Genomic DNA, 17,329 nt, shown 5'->3' on the forward strand with positions numbered 1-17,329 from the left:
TCAACCCAATTCCACAAACATTTGTTAAGCATTCACTATGTTCAAAGCATTATGCAAGGATACAGAGATATAAACAAGGCAGTCCCTACTTTCAGGTATCTTATGTTCTGCAATGGTACATAATGCATAAACAGAGAAGTCAATGTTATACACTCACATGCACACAAAGTAAGTGAAATACGTTTCAGGAGAAACAGAGCATGAATAACCAGGAGAATCAGGAAGGGCCTTAGGTAGGTGGCAGCTCCTGAGCTGGGCTTTGAAGGAAGCTGAGGATTCTAAGAGAGGGAGGTGAATAAGGAGAGCATTCCAAACATGGCTGACCTTTTGTGCAAAGGCGTGTGGTTGGAAAATGGCATGTTGTGTCATAAAGAACAGTTAGTAGGCCAATTTGACTGGAATAGACAATTCATGAAGGATAATATATGAAATATGACTGGAAAAGTGGCTTCGATCCACATCATGGAGAGATTTAACTCCCAGGTTGAGGATTTTGTATTTCATTCTACAAGCAATATGGAGCCCGGGAAAATTTTGGGGTTGGATAGTAAAATGGTCAGATCTATGTTTCAGACATATCAATTTCACTCATGTGTAGATGCTGGAATGCAGAGGGGGAAAGGCTGAAAACATCAGTGACTTATAGAATCATAGATTAAGAGCTGAGAAGGATATTAAAGGGAATTCAGTTCAGTCTTCCCATTTTGCAGATGAGGAAACTGAGGTTAAGAGTCAAAGTATCTTGTTAAAAGCCGTCCAGACAGTAAGTGGCAGAAATGGGGTTGGAATCCAGGTTCTCTGATTCCAAATAGAAAGAGCACTGGTTCCATAGTGAGAGGACCTGTGTTCAAATCCTACCTCCTCGGATACTTATTACCCTAGGCAATTCATTTAACTGCCCTCAGTTTCCTCATTTGCAAAATGAGAAGGTTGGGCCAAATAGCTACTCTGGTCCCGTCCAGCTCTGGCGTTATTATCCTAAGGTATTGATTCTCCAATCTTCGGGTGTCATGAAGCTGAAAGGGATTGCTAACACATTGGATAATTGAGTCAGGATGCCAAAGGACCATTATATTCCTCCTGGTTTACTCCTATACTAGTCCCCTTTTTTTCTGGTCTGCTAATATATTCCATATGGAACATACACACACACATGCACACACATGTTGATGGTACTCTATCATATTCAGCAGAAGAGTTTTGTGTCTTTGTTCTCATCATGTAGATGGACACTCTCTGGACTTAATATTTATTCATTTATTTGATTAGCAAGAATAGAAATTGGTCCACATTAGGTGTCTTTGTGGTTTGGGAAGATGGTACAAAGCAGAGAAATTATGACAATAATTCCCTTTTTCTCTTGTCAATAAAAATAAATTGCTGAGTTCACCAAGGAAATTGCTGTCTTGCCTATGGTTTATTTTTCTCTTTAGGTCTCTAATGATGTCCTTTTGGGTGAATTAAGCTAGACCCCAGTGGTCTTTCTCTGCAATGTGGATGTGTCCCTCTTAGGCATTAACACAAGTATGCTTGGAGAAGTGGTCGCTATGGTTGTCCCATCTTGTTACCATGGAGCCATTGGAAGCCTCCCTGATTGTGGGCCCACTAGGGTTTGTTTAAACAAGTAGGAACTGAGAAAAGAACCTTTTCAACCATTGCTGTCATTTACATTTTAACTGGTCTAATTGTCCTCATTTCCTTCCTATTTATCATGAAGGGCATGGATATGTTGTATACAGAGATGACCACACAGCTCACCAATGGGATGAGGTCAGAACGTTCCCCTGCAGGATCTTAAACCAGGCTTCTCTCATGTGGTTTCCTCGAGGAATAATGATAATGATAAGAACTCATATAATTCATGAATCATGAGATAGAAGAAATGCTATTGCCCCATTTCATGGATGAGGAAACAGAAGGATGTTAAATAGCTTATAATCCTGGCAAACCTCAGGGTTGGAATTTCAGCTTGGAGCTGCAGACTCTGGGCTCAGCATCCGTGAATGACATTGAGCCTACAATCTGTGATGTTGTCAATGTAGGTGCATTCTTCCATCATTTACCTGTATGAGTTGCTGTGACCAAAAAAATCATCTATAAATATTCTGGCATTGAGCTTCTCCGTACTTAGCTGGGCTGATCTTAGTCATGGGAGGCAATGTGGTACAGACCAAGGAATAGTGATAATGGCTTAGAGGACTTGGGTTCTAATCCCAGTTTGGCTTCTCTACACTAGGCTAGGCTGGTCTTAGCTTGATACAGAGAAAGGAATGCTGGCAACTGAGTCAGAGCATCTGAGTTCATGTCACACACTGCTTGCACTGCCTTGAGCAGATCACATCATCTCTCTAGGCCCCAGTTTCCCTATATGTTAAGTGAGGGAGTTGGATTAGTTGATATCTAAGGAAACTTTCAGCTCTAGATAGTAGTAATAGTAATAATAGTAATAATAATAATAATAATAGCTAGCATTTTACATAGCACTTTAAGGTTTCCAAAGTGCTTTACAAGTATTATCCTCACAACAATCCCGGGAGGTGGATGCTATTATAATATTGTTATATACCTTGGGAGGTAGATGCTAATTATCCCCATTTTATAAGTAGGGAAACTGAGGCATGGAGAACTTAAGTGACTTGCCCAGGGTCACACAGCTAGTAAGTTTCTGAGGCAGGATTTGAGCTCAGATCTTCCTTGACACCGATTGCAATACTCCATCTGCTGCACCACCTGGCCACATCTATGACCCTATGGCCTCTTTCTCTTAGTTTCTTTTTTGTTTTGTTTTGTTTTTCTGAAGCTCCTCTCCAGTGCTACCTCTTGCAGAAGGCCTTTTCTGATCCCCTTCCTCTACAGATGCTGGTATTTCCCCTCTCCACTATGAAATTTTCTTGCTTTCTGTCTTTTTTCTTTTTAAACCAGATCTGTGATTTCATCAGTTTATAGAATTCTTCTTGAGGAACTCCCTCTGCAATCCAGGTTAGCACCTCCACTTTCACTGGTGACAGTGGAAAGTGAAGTCAATCAATTCAATGTCAGAGGGCAGATTTTCACTTGGGTCTTCCTAACTCCAAGGCTAGCTCTCTATCCATTATTTACTGACATCTGCTTGTATCTGCTTGATATATAGATTTAGATACACATACATAGATATTTACAGATATATGTGTATTTGTATGTGTGTATGTGTGTATATATGTATGTAGGTACATATGTATGTATTATGTATTTAAGTGTACATGTTGCTTCCTCCAATAAGAATGTAGGGTTTCTAGATAGTGAGGATTGTTTTTACTTTTCTTTGTGCGCCCAGTACTAAGTATCATTCCTGGCACATAGGAAGTGCTTAATAAATTTCTGTTGATTGATTGACGGACAAGCCATTCCCATCCCTTATAGCTTTTCCACCTTGGGAGGACGTGCCTGAGTTTGCTCCCTGTTGGCCCAGCTTCTGAGAATTCTCCGGAACCTCAACCCCATGGTGAGCACTTGGCATTGAACTTTAATGAGAGTCTGCTATCGCTGACTTCCGCAAAATGGTTACGGTTAAGATTTTCCCTAGTTACCCATCACTGAACCCAAGGATTTGGAAACTGGTCATCTTGGTGACCTGATAGGGTAGAACCCCAAAGGAAAATTTCAGCGAGACAAAGTTAACAATTCGTTTTTAAAGTTGTTTTCCTCTTTTGTTATTAGTCCTTCTGTAAAGTGCTATTCTGATGCCTCACCATGACACAGAGGTGACCTTAAGTTCTTGTAGGCTATGGCACTAGACGGAAGGATCATAGCATTTAGACCTGGAGGGAAACTCAGAAGTCATTGAGTGTAAGCTCTAATTTTACGGGTGAGGAAACAACCTCAGAGAGAACTGACCGACCCAAGGTCCCACAGATAGGAAGTGGTAAATCCAAGATCTGAACACAGGGCATCTGACTTCAAAACCTTCCATCACTCCAGTACCCTGTACTGCCACCTATAGTCCCCAAAGAAAACATGGGCTTGACTTTTCTCTGCACCGAATTCAGTGCTCTTCTAATAGCTCCCTCTGTCTACAGGACCCTGTCAGGTGTTGTTAACTTGATCAGAATGTCACATATGCTATAGAGTTTCAACCCATTCCTTTTCTATGTGGTCTTCTCTATGTTGGCTTCCCAAATGTCCTTTCAAACCTCATGGGGGCTGATTGAGAGTTGGGGGGAATCATTGATGAAGGACCTTTTGAAGCTATGAAGCAAACAGTGTGTGTTTAAGAAAGCAGGCCTCCATTTTGAGCCCTTTCATTTTACATGAGGAAACTGAGTCACATAGGTTAAGTAAGCAGCAAAGGATTCTAATCCATTTCATCTGACTCCAAATTGAGATCTCTTTTCACTCCCCAAGGCTGCCTCTCTGTCCTTCCAGTGAGCCTTTGGGAGGTAAATGAACACAGTCTGTGCCTCCAGCCCCCCTCCAGAAGGAGTGACACCCCAAGTCACACCGAAGAAACGGAAAGTCCTGCGCTGGATGATTGCTTCATTAGCTTATGCTACGATGACATAATGACTGTTATCTTTCGAGAAGTGCCACCTGAGCTGTGCTTCTCGCCTCTAGAGTCTGAAGTGGGAGGTCTAAAGTGGGCATAGTCCTATAGGGAATCCAGGAATCAGAGGTGGAGCTGGGCCTCCTGGGGCTTTTGACATTGAAGAACCTATCGAACGCTGTGACCTTTGGGGTACTTTCCTGTTTCTTCCTCTCTCATCTTCTCAGTGGGGGCCAAGCAGCAAATCAGCGTCTTGGAGAAGGAGGAATTGAATTTTTAAAAAATGTACATCATTAAAAAATATCATTCTAATTTATTTCTACCTGTTTGAGGGGGATTTAGAGAGAAAGAAATCAGCCAATAATGCTAAAAGCAACAGGCCATATTCTACTTCACGCATGGGACAATTAATCAATCAATAAGTATTTATTAAATGCTTGCTATGAGCTGGGCACTGGATTCAAATCCTCTCTCTGCTGAGTGAGTGATCTTTTACAAGGTTTTTTTTTTTTTTTCACTTTCCTGGGCCTCAGTTTCCTCATCTGTAAAATAAGGAGGTTGGACTCAATGACTTCCAGCTTTTGAATTTTTGTAACCTGGGGCAGATTGAATCATTACCCAAGATACTTCGTCTCCATGGACCTCAGTTTCCTTCTCTGTAAAATGAAGAGGTTGGAATAGATGGCCTCCTATGTCCCTTCCGGCTCTATATCTATGATCTATGACCTCTGATGGAATCGGTATCAGGGGTCCTGAGCTCCGATCCAAGCTTGGGCAAGTTACTTCATCTCTCCAGGACTCTGTTTTCTCATTTGCAAAATGAAAGGGTTGCTTAATGACTTTTAAGTTCTTGATGACTTCCACCTCTAGATCTATGATATAATATTAACTATGTGCCCCTAGGAAGCCCTCTAAGACAAACAAATTGCCAGTATGCTTCAGTGGGCAGCTAGGTGGCACAGTGGATAGAGTGCCAGGCCTGGAAACAAATTCAAGCATCCTCAGATGCTTACTAGTTGTGTGATCCAGGGCAAGTCACTTAACCCTTTTTGCCTCAGTTTCCTCATCTGTAAAATGAGCTGGAGAAGGAAATGGCAAACCACTCTGGCATCTTTGCCAAGAAAACCCAAATGATATCAGAGGATTAGACACTACTGAAACAACTCAACAACAAAACAATACTCACAGTCTCCCACTTAAGCAAAAATTGAGGAGAAGGTGCCTTCCCATATCTCTTCTTTGGGCCCAAGCTTACTCATTATGCTTTTGTTTGTGTTCAATGTTGGTTATTTTATTGTTTTTATTTATATTGCTATGGTAATTATGCCTATCACTTTCCCGGTTTTATTAAGCATATACTGTAAAATCTTATCCCATGGAAGATGTATGTAAAAGTTCAAGTAAATAAGTGGGACAGATAAACAACTCATGTCAATGTTTGTTTTTTTTCTCTATGGAATATTTTTCCTGCATGATCAATGTCAAAGCCCTCATTCTTCACAATTCTAGAGGAGGAAACCATTCTAACGGATACTTTAAGGGTTGTAACCACTTCAGATGTTGCAAAATAAATATGAAGTCAGTAATGGGGCTGGTTGCCCTCAAAGAGCCTAATTTTCTCTGCAGGTGTAAGTGAGGTGGATTTGGGAAGGCAGGTATTTCGGGAAGTGTCACATGAGAGCAATTTGAGAAATAGAGTTCCTTCAGCTCAGCATGACAGCAGCCCCAGGCTCTTTTGGACCTAGCACGAGAGTAGCAATTGGGCTGTGGGTCACGTGGACTTGTAACATCCAGAGAATTCCTCTGCAGACATTTGCACGTGGCCTTCCAAGTCCTCTAACTCATACCGGACTCTCCTGAGAGCAAATAAAAACATTTGGAAAAGAGGTTTTCAGGTGCGAGACAATATGATGTGAAGGGTATTAAAGCTAGGAGGACCCAGGTTCAAGTCTGCATCTAATGTGGACTAGCTATTGGTGATCCTGGGCAGGTCACTTAACCTCGGTACCCAGGGACTATAAATCGCAGAGAAGTCAATCTGTCTCAGTGGGTTGAGTTTCTGTACTGGGAACTTTCACTGGGTCTGGACCAGAACAAAAATCATACACAATCTAAGAGCTAGCAAAAGAACTACTATTTTTTGTTTTCTAAGTAGCTTAGAGTTGGACAATGATCACAGCTGATATTGATAGAGCAATTTACATACATTATCTCATTTGCTTGTAATAACTCTGCAAGGTAGGCAAGGAGATAGTGTTATCTCTCCAAACGAAAGAACTGAAGCTTGAGAATGTCCATGATTCGATGGTAGCCCAGCTAGCAGCAGGCAGAGCCAGAAGACCACATGTTTTGGCAGCTAGGTGGCACAGAGCTTTGGATTAGGAATAAGGAAGACTTACTTAATAGCTATGTGACTCTGGGCAAGCAACTTAACTTCTCTCTCAGCCTCAGTTTCCTCATCTGTAAAATGGGAATAATAAGAGCATCAATGTGACAGGGTTGTTGTAAGGGTCCGACTAAAGGGCATGTAAAGTGCTTTGTAGACTTGAAGGCACTGTTTAAATGCTAGCTATTAACATCTATTGTTGTGGTTGAGTTGTTTTCAGTCATGTCTGGCTCTTCGTGACATTTCTTGGCAGAGATACTGGAGCGGTTTGCCATTTCCTTCTCTAGCTCATTTGACAGATGAGGAAACTGAGGCAAACAGGGTGAAGTGATTTGCCCAGGGTCACACAGCTAGTAAATGTCTGAGGCCAGATTTGAACTCAGGAAAGCAAGTCTTTCTGACTCCAAGCCCAACACTCTATCTGCTGCACCACCTAGCTGCCCTAACAACAACAACTTAGTTATCATAATTATTTTTATAGAGGATTCTTTCTGTTATATCATTATAGGGTTAAAGAAACAGAGGGGGTCGATCAGAAAGGAAAGTGATGCAAGTCACAGGCAGTGCTGACAAGGCAAAATTCTTCAGTAGGTGAAACCTACAGGTAAAGCTAGAAGGTACCTTTAAGGTCTTCTATTCTAACTCCCTCATTTTTGCAGGTGAGAAACTGAGGCTCACTCAGAGAATTTAAGTGACTTGTCTATTGTGATTGAATACCAGGTGGCAGAATCTGTAGTTTGATCAAGGTCTTCCAACTCCAATTTCAGCACTTTCTCCTTCCCAAAGCTTGTCTTCAAAGGTTCCTAACCTCTTCTTTCACACATCCCTTTTCCATCCTACAGTGACTTCCCCATAACTCCTCAGTACATACCCTATAGGGCAGCCCTCTATTCTGTCTATGCATAGGGCTGGGTACCTCAGTTCCGATGCCTAAATAGTTTCCTGTAGATTGAAGAGTACTAGAGGACAGACTAGGAAGAAGTCCATTCTCCTCTCCCTCTTCCTTAACCCTCCTCAAGAATAATTAAAAGGTGATAACTCCCAGAATATTTGAGAAATCTTGGAAACACACTATTTTCTTCAACTTGTCCTAAAGCAAAATTTCCAAGTTGGCTCTGGGTCTCTTGGACCTTCAGATCCCATTGTCATCTTCAACAATCCCAGAAACTCTGGAGCCCCCTTGAAATGTGGAACAATAGAGCCCCAATGTCTAGTACAGATTCACACATTCACACATATTCCACATCTCATCTTGAAAACATATAGCTGTGTGACCCTGGGAAAGTCACTTAATCACTGCACACCTCAGTTTCCTCATCTGTCAAATGAACTGGTTAGACGTGATATTTTCTAAGGTCCCTTCCAGCTCTAAATTTATGATCTTATAAGCTGGCAAATATCCATAATCAATCAGGTGATTAGTAGGTTTTACTTGCATTATACTTCTATTTTCTATTTACTTTTCAAAGTAAATTTTGTTGATGCTTTTTGTTTTGACTTTATAGTTACTTATAGCTAGATACCTCCCTGACTTCCAGTGATGGATACTTCTTTCTGTTCCATTTTTAATTGGCTGAAAGCTGATGTCCTCATTAGGAGCTATTAGAATATTTTATGGTGCTTTCAGAGAGACGTTAAGTGCCTTTTTGGGCGTTTCCAGCATTTGAAAAATTGGGACAGTATGTGTGTGTGGGGGTTTCAAATAATAGAAATGAGGCCACCCAACTATACACAATGATCCCTGCAGGCTGCATGTGGACTCAGTTTGAAAATGTAATCTATGTTGTATTGTATTTTTGCTCATTTTGTTAAACATTTCCCATGACATTTTAATCTGATTTGGGTCACCCTGGGGAGGGAGAGTTTCGGGGGCATGTGTGGGCTGCATGTTGGATGGCTATGGTGTAGCACATTGGGAAGAATATTGGCTGCAGAGTCTACCGATCTGGGTTGAAATCCACGCTGCTCCTTATGATCTATGGGGCCTTGCGCAGTTATTTGGCTCTTCTGGACCTCAGGTCCGTCACACACAAAAAGGTAGGATTGGACTCCATGCCTGCAGATGTCCCCTCCACTTTCAAAATCATGATTTTATGAGTCTGGCAAAGTGATTAATTGCACCTCAGTTCCTTTGTCTATAAACTAGGGATAATAATTTTTTCCGGGATCATAGTTCTATACCTGTCAGGGATCTGAGGGACCATACTGTCCAATCCCTCCATTTTAACAGGAGGAAATGGTGGCCTTGAAAATGACTTGCCTATGGTTCCACAGGGTGTATTTGAATGCAGGGTTTCTGACCTGGTGGGTGGTGAGGTGGTACAATGGATAGAGTGCTGGGCCTGGAGTCAGGAAGACTCATCTTCAGGAGTTCAAATCCAGCCTCAGACACTTACCATCTGTGAGAACCTGGGCAAGTCACTTCACCCTGTTTGCTTCAGTTTCCTCATCTGTAAAATGACCTAGAGAAGCAAATGGCAAACCACTCCAGTATCTTTGCCAACACAACCCCAAATAGGATCAGGAAAAATCAGACACAATTGGAAACGACTGAACAATGACTTCTGACCCTAGAGCTCGCAGTCTTTAGATGGGTCATTAAGCTTTTGTTTCTAATACTGAGTGGCCTGAGTATGTTGAGGGCTCTTAAGAAGAAGTGGGGAGGCACTTGAGAAAACCATAGATCAGAAAGCAGAAATAATTTGTTTTTTTTTTCCCATAGCTGAGGGACTTGTGTTGGTAGATGGAGTTGAGTTATGATGCATCCATAAATAGCTAGACAAATAGGGATCTTTCCTTCTCTAACAGAGGCACATGTATTTGCTGACCTATGGCCATATAATATACCTGGACTAAAAATCAAAATGCAAAACTAAATATATTTTGTTAAAATACTAAAAAGCCCTTCCTTCCTCCTCCTCTTTCTCTTTTATCTGGATACAAAGCTTTTTTTTTTTTTGCTTGTTTGTCTCTTTGTATCAGTTGCCTTGTTTGGTGAATTTCAGGATTTGCCCCAAAAAGCATCCTGAGCATTTAGGCCCTAAAATATTTCAGATGTAATGAAATTGAATAAAATTCAGCAAATATTTACAGTGTACCTATAACGTGTATGGTGAAAGCAGCATGGTAGAGTGGATAGAGAGCCAGCCTGGGTTCAAGCCCTGCCTCTCACACTGGCCTAGCAGTGATACCCTGGCTAAGTCACTGACTTTTCTCCAATTCCCTAAGACCCTAAGCTCATTCTAGAATAGTTGACAATCTGCATTGATTGCAGATACCTGGGAGTACCTGGGAGTTCCCTGTACCAGGGAAGGGAAAGAGCTCTGATTCTTGAACCAGAGGAATTGGGTTGAAATCACACCTCTGACATTCCCTACTTGTGTGACTTTGGCCAAGTGCCATTTTCCTTAAGTGAGGGGTTTAGGTGATGCAGCCTCTAAGTTGTCTTCCATCTCTAAATCTGTGATTCCACGAAATCAGAATAATGGGCTTAAAAAAGGAGTTACAAAGCATTGACCTAGACACTGGAAATACACACTTAAAAAATCCCTGACCTCAAGCTGCTTACATTCTACAACATGTACACAGAGAGTAAGTACAAAATATGTTCAAGAGGGAGAGAGCATGAGTAATGGGGGTCATCAGAAAAGGCCTGACCTATAATTTGAAGGATGCTGAGTATTCTAGGAGGGAGAGATGAAGGAGAGCCCTTGAAGCATAGATGGAGGACTGCCATGGTCAAATGGAAGTGAGATAGTGATGAAATGTCAGTTGTTCTTAAGTTCATCTGCCCGGGGATGCAGTATTAACATTGTTCTGACTTCCTCTAATGGTTCACTTGTTAGTGGGCTGAAAGTTCCTGAAAGACCCTGATCATGGAAAGACCATGAGCAGTTAGATTCTCAGAGGTTCACTCATTTACCATTAGAAAGTTTTAGTGTTTTAAAAACATGACCAATAACATGGTGGAGCACTGGACTGGTAGTCTAGAAGACCTGAGTTCAAATCTCAACTCAGATATATATCAGCTGTGTGTTTGTGGATAAGTCACTTAATTACTCCCAGACTTACTTTCCACAATGTTAAAATGAGAGGAGTGGACTTGTGACTTGTAAGGTTCTTCTTGTCTCTCCAGCTATGATCTTATCAGTTCCTGGATTTAAATCCTTGTTAATTCGGTCTGGAGAGTACGTGGAGTCTCTAGGCAATTGATGTCCTTGGTCCCTTTTTTCTCCTTTCTATTGACTTTAAGATCTTGAAGGGATTTTATTTTTTCTTTTACTTTTTTTACTTTTTATATTCAATTCCAAATTCTTTCCTTCCCTTCAACCCCTCCCCCATATATTGAGAAGGCAAGAAATACTATACCCATTATACATATGAAGTCATACAATACATTTCCACATTAGCCATGGTGCTCCCAGCCCAAATGCTTCAATCTGAACCCAGAATCCATCAGTTCTCTCTCTGGAAGTGGATAAACTTTTTCATCATGAATCCTTCGAAACTGTCAAGGATCATTGATTTGATTAAGTGGCTAAGTCTTCAACAGTTGAACATCATTACAAAGCTGATGTTATTGTATACAATGTTCTCCTATATCTGCTCACTTCTCTTTGTTGAAGGGACTTTAAAAGTCATATTTTAATACTTCACTCAGAGTCATACCTATGAATTTTTGTGTGTTGGCCAGAATAAACCATGTTTACGACAAATGGCAGCCAATGCACTGTCAAATCAACTTGTTAAGATGTGGGCAGAGGCTGTTGCTGGCCCTGCGAGCCATGGGATGGAAGGTCAGGACATAGAGGAAATCACTTGGATTCTAGCCTTTGGGGAGAGGAGAGAAGTTACCTGGTACATCCTAGCTTAAAAGGACCCTGGTCTCCCATTGTATCCTGAGCTCTCTCCAGTTGTCCTGATGAATATCTGGCCACTGGACCCAGATGACTTCTAGAGGACAAAGTGAGGCTGGTGACCTTGCACAGCCCTTCCTCACTCAAAACAAAGTCAATCGCAAGTCACGTCATCATTTCCCTGTTGTCATGGTCCTCTTTGAGAATGAAGGACAAACACAACAACAACAACAATAACAATTTAAATTAATTTTTCTTGTTAAATAGGTACTCAATTCCGTGGTTTCTTTAATCTTGGAGGACTGCCTGTATTTTCAGTGCCCTTAAAATTTGGCATCCTGGGGGAAAAGGCCCAATAATCTCATGTTAGTTACACAATTGACCTCAATACTTAAAGAACTAGTGATTTCATCAGGGTGGGTCTCCCCTTTGCCAAAACAGATTGTAATCCATTTATGACTTAAGAAATGGTCCTAGAGATTTGCTATAGCCAAAAAATTCATCGGCCTAGGGCCAATCTGGTGATGAACATCTCCAACTTGAGCTAGGGTACTTTGGATAGCAGTCCATCATTGGGCCAATAATGGATCATAGGATCATGGGATATCCAGCTGGAAGGGATTGTAGAGGTAACCCAATCCAACCTAAGTCATTTCCACTCTCTGGGTCCCAGTTCGTCCAATTACAAGTTGAAGGGATTGGATTCAATTGTGCCTTTTCCAGCTCTAAATCAACAACTTTTATAAAGATAATCTGCTATTCCAGTGACTCTGATTTCACTGACATTTCAAGACATTAGAAATGACTTGCCCAAGATTCCACAATGAGCAGCAAAGCTGGATCGTGGAGCTCCTGTCTAAGGCATGAATCCCCTTTGTATTACCCTCTAAACATGACTAATAACATTGGGGATTCCCTTGAATATTTAAATGTCTCCCTTTAGTGGAGTTCTACACTAGCTATTGCTGTGTAGGGACACTAACCCATCTCTCCCATTCCCCTGGCGCTGGTTTGAAAATGCCTGGTTGCAAGTTATTTTCTTTCTTTTCCTTTTGCTTTTTTCCTAGTTGGCAGCTTTCCAGGAGCTTTCAAGACTCCAGGGTTAGAAGTCTATTGTTGCTGATATCACTACGGAGAAGGGAAAATTACCTGTAATTAGTATCGTGTAACCTTCTTGCCCACACACCTTCCCTTTAGCATGGGAAGGATATTGTTTTTTCTGCATTTCACTTTTCACTGGGACCTCGGCATTGGAGGTAAATGTAACGAACTACAGAATCATTTGCCTTCTGGAGACTATGAATAAAAAGGCTCCTGTCTAAATAAATGCCAGTTTCAGAAGCAAATGCATAAATCAGTGGTATTTCTCCTCTCTTGTTGTTATTTCCAACCCTCCTAATCCCTGAGATTACTCTGAGTATGATGAGGAAGTCTTGAGAGAGCCAGAGATGACCAAAGTGGGACCAGATGGAATGGGGAGGGGGAGAGGTTTTTGGATTTTGCTGAATCTAGGAGGTCGTTCTCAGAGCATGGTATGGAGTAGGGCAGGGGTCTGTTGGAACCAATTTGGACCAGCTCCTGGGAGTTGACTGTTAAAATTTCAATATGAGCATTTATGGCTCAGAGATCAGCAAATGCTACAAATTTGAGTTTGGTTTATTGTTTTGTTGATTGTCTAGACTTAAGAAAATGATGGAGAAAATTTAATAATGTAGATTAAACTTAAAAGTATGATGTGAGTATATTTCAAAGAACTGTTTGTGAAACATTTACGCACATACTCCTGGTACAGTGGTTCTAAACTATGTAGTCTCAGAATCCCTTTACATTTAAAAATCATTGAGAATTCCCCCAGAAGCTTTTGTTTGTGTTGGTTATTATATGGATCAATATTTACCATATCAGAAGTTAAAACTTGGTATTATTATGAAAATAATTTTGACATCATGCACCCTTAGAAAAGATCTTAGGTACTCCCAGATGTCCCTGGATCATACTTAGAGGATCCATTGATGTATTAGAAAGACTGATGAATTTTGGGGGGGGTTGAATCTGCCACACTTTTAATCACTTGTGAAGCAGGACTCCTAGGTTTCGGAGCCTTTGATCATCCAGTTCGTATGAGCAGTAAGATAAAAACACAACTTTGCAAAGAAAGAGAGAGATTTGCTGGAAGCCATCAAGCATAAAGATGATTAAGGGGAATTATGAAGTGAAAAACAAACTTTCCCAGTCCTGGACACAGCCTTGAGTGGTGGATAGAGAACTTCCCTGGGAGTCAGGTGAGTTGGGTTCAAATCCTTCCTCCAACTCATACTGGTTATGTGACTCTGAGGAAATGACTCAACCTCTTCAGAGGCCTCAGGCATTTTACTAAGATTGCAGAGTGCAAAAAAACTAGAGGGAGTTTGCTCACCAGGAATTCTCCACACCAACATATTCACAGGTGCATGACAAAAAGTCTCAAGCACATGGTCTTTAAAGGGAAATATTAACTCAGGTTAAGAAGCAGCATGGCACAGCATCTGGAGAGCCAGCCTCAGAGTCAGGAAGATCTGGGTTCAAATCTCACCCCTAACATATACTGGCTGTGTGACCCTGAACAAGATGCTAAACCTTTCAGTGTTCTAGATAACTCTCAAAGACTCTAAGCTTCAGAGAAGGTGATGATCTGCATTGTAGGGGGCTGTTACCTCCTGGAATTCCCTCTACTAAAGGTCATTTGTCTAGTCTAGGGGTAGGGAACCTGTGGCCTTGAGGCCACATGTGACCTCAAGGCCACAGGTTCCCCACCTCTAGTCCTTATCCCTAACCTTGATAGCTCAATAATGGATGCACAAATCTGATATCTTTATTTATTCACTTTATTTATGTTGTATCAATATATATATGCATATATAATATATATTTGTGTGTGAATGTACATATAAATATGCATATGCATGTATATACAAATTGATATATAAATGGGTATATATATATATATATCGATATCTGTATCTATCTATCTACCTATCTATATATCTCCCCCCATTAGAATGTAAACATCTTGCAAGGAAAGACTGTTTCATTCTTTGTACATCCTCAGCCCCTAGCACAATGTACCCCCGTGCACATAGTAGGTGCTTAATAACTTCTCATTGAAGGATTGGAAAAATAAGTTGAGGAGCAAGCACACAGACTATAAGCTGAAATTATTAGCTTATTAATGAAACTGCATACCTATCAAAATTACTTTTACATAATTAAAATAGAGCCTTTAACATATAATTATTCCTGAAGAAAGAATGATATTAGGTTGCATCTGTCAGATCAAATTGTGCATACCTGGTAAATGAAGCCATGAGGATTTCTCAATGGAGGTGGGGGGGAGGAGAGAGAGAGACAGAAGAGAGGAGGGAGAAGGGAGGAGAGAGAAAGAATGCAGAAAGAAAGCAAAGAGAGAAGTCACCTTAATTTTCAGTTTGATTTTCTGTCCTTTACAATTCTGTTCATTCACTGGAATCCTCAAGCACTTTTTGGGTTGGGGTAGCATGTGAACGCTTTCCTCTTTGGCAAAGACTGGCAGCTAGGAGGCAGCAAGCAGCCATGGAAAGAACACTAGATTTGGAGTCAAGGGACATGGGTTGAAATCACCATGTGTGACCCTGGGCCAACCACTTCCCCTTCATGAAGCTCAGTTTCCCCCTCTGTTAAATGAGACTATTGGTTTAGATAACTTTCCAGGTCCTTTTTGGCTTTAGCTCTAGGGCCTTACAATCCAACTGCTACTGACAGGCTGGGAGAGAATGCCAATGGCTTCCTCCCAGATTTTCATCATGTTCTCAAGTGTGGGAGACAGAAATAAATACGGTCACATTTCTGAGGGGCTTTTGGAAGGCAAACTTTAAAAGGTACTCTCTAGTCACCAAAACTTGATACTGAGTGAAGGGAACATCTTAACAAAAAGCAATATTGATGATGACTGATTTGTAGCTACAAATCAGTTGAAAAGTCATTTCATTTAATCCTCCAAACACCCCTGGAGGGGTATCAAAAGAGGCTAATTACGGAACTTAGCTCTGAGCTGAAGTCTTCCTGATTCAGGGTCTTGTAATTTATCCAGATGCTCCAATCAGTGATAAAAACAGGAAGCAATGTTAACAAACATGATCCCCCTTCTCTTTTTTTAAAGTGAGCATTATTACATGGAGGAATGCGTGTATACCCCTTTAATTAAATTGATTTAATATTCTATCAATGGGCTACTTATTATGTGCAACCAAGTACATCTCAAGGAAGACCGTATTTAGATTCATTAGTCATCATAAATCTAATGATTGTTTAACAATATTATGAAGGATTGACGATGAGAAGCAGGTGTTTAAACATACAGCACCAATAGATTTGACACGGTGTTCAGATCTCTCTATTTGCTGGCATATTTTAAAGGCTTCTATTCAAAAGGTGGAGACAATAAGGGCCCGACACAAGGGTAAGAGTGTTTGCTAAAAAACATAAAGCGAATGTTGACTTAGGTTTTAGACTTTAGGTTTTAAAATGGATTTGTTATGCTATTATATTACCCCTTCTACATACACAGAGATATATAATTCCATGTATATATGCTATCACATATATATTTATGAACACACATATTATGTTTGTGTCTACATATGCAGGGTATACTCAAAGCATCAGACTTTGGGGACAACCTGTATGAGAAAAATTAGTGTGCTGCACTGGAAATAAGACTTAAGTCCAAGGACTTGTGTTCAAATCCTGACTTTTGTCACTTGCTACCTGTGAAAGTAAAGGAAAATTACTCTCCTAGCCTCAGTTTCTTCATCTGTAAAACAAAGAGGTTGGACTGGCCTCTGAAGTCCCTTTGGCTCTAAATCTATGCTCCTCCGTGTGCCTTTTTGGTTTTGAATTATAGAAAGTCAGGAGCATGGCCAGAAGGAGAAAGAACACTAGATGTAAAGTTCATAGAATTGTGATCCAAATTTCAGCCCTGTTATTTACTGCTCAGACTTTGGGCCAATCCCTTCCCTCTGCAGACCTCGGGTTTCTTCTCTTTAAAATGATGGCTGTTGATTTTTAAAGTACTTTCTAGCCTTTGAGAGAGAGAGGGAGGGAGAGAGGGAGGAAGGGAAGGAGGAAGGGGGAGAGGAGGAGGGTGGGCATTGTCCCAGGTGACAAAATACATTATCTACCTGTGAGAAGTACAAGTGTTCAAGTATATAACCAAGGAAAGAGAGAGGGAGAGAGAAAGAGAGAGAGTAAGAGACATAGACAGAGACAGAGAGACAGAGGCAGAGACAGAGAGACAGAGAGAGACAGAGAGAGAGAGAAGAGAGAGAGAGAAGAGAGGGAAGGGTCAGAGAGAGAGCAAAGAGTGAAGGGAGAGAGAAACAGAAAGGAGAAAGGAGAGAAGAGAGTGAGGGAGGGAGGGAAGGAGAGAGGGAAAGAGAAAGAGAGACAGACAGAGAGAGACAGAGAGAGAGAGAGAGGAGTGGAAGGAGAAAGAAAGAGAGAAAAGCGAGGGAGGGAGAGGGGAGAAGGAGAAGGAGAGAGAGGTTATCCAAG

This window comes from Vombatus ursinus, unplaced genomic scaffold, assembly GCF_900497805.2.
Source record: "Vombatus ursinus unplaced genomic scaffold, bare-nosed wombat genome assembly UNPS02011334.1, whole genome shotgun sequence".
Classification (NCBI taxonomy): domain Eukaryota; kingdom Metazoa; phylum Chordata; class Mammalia; order Diprotodontia; family Vombatidae; genus Vombatus; species Vombatus ursinus.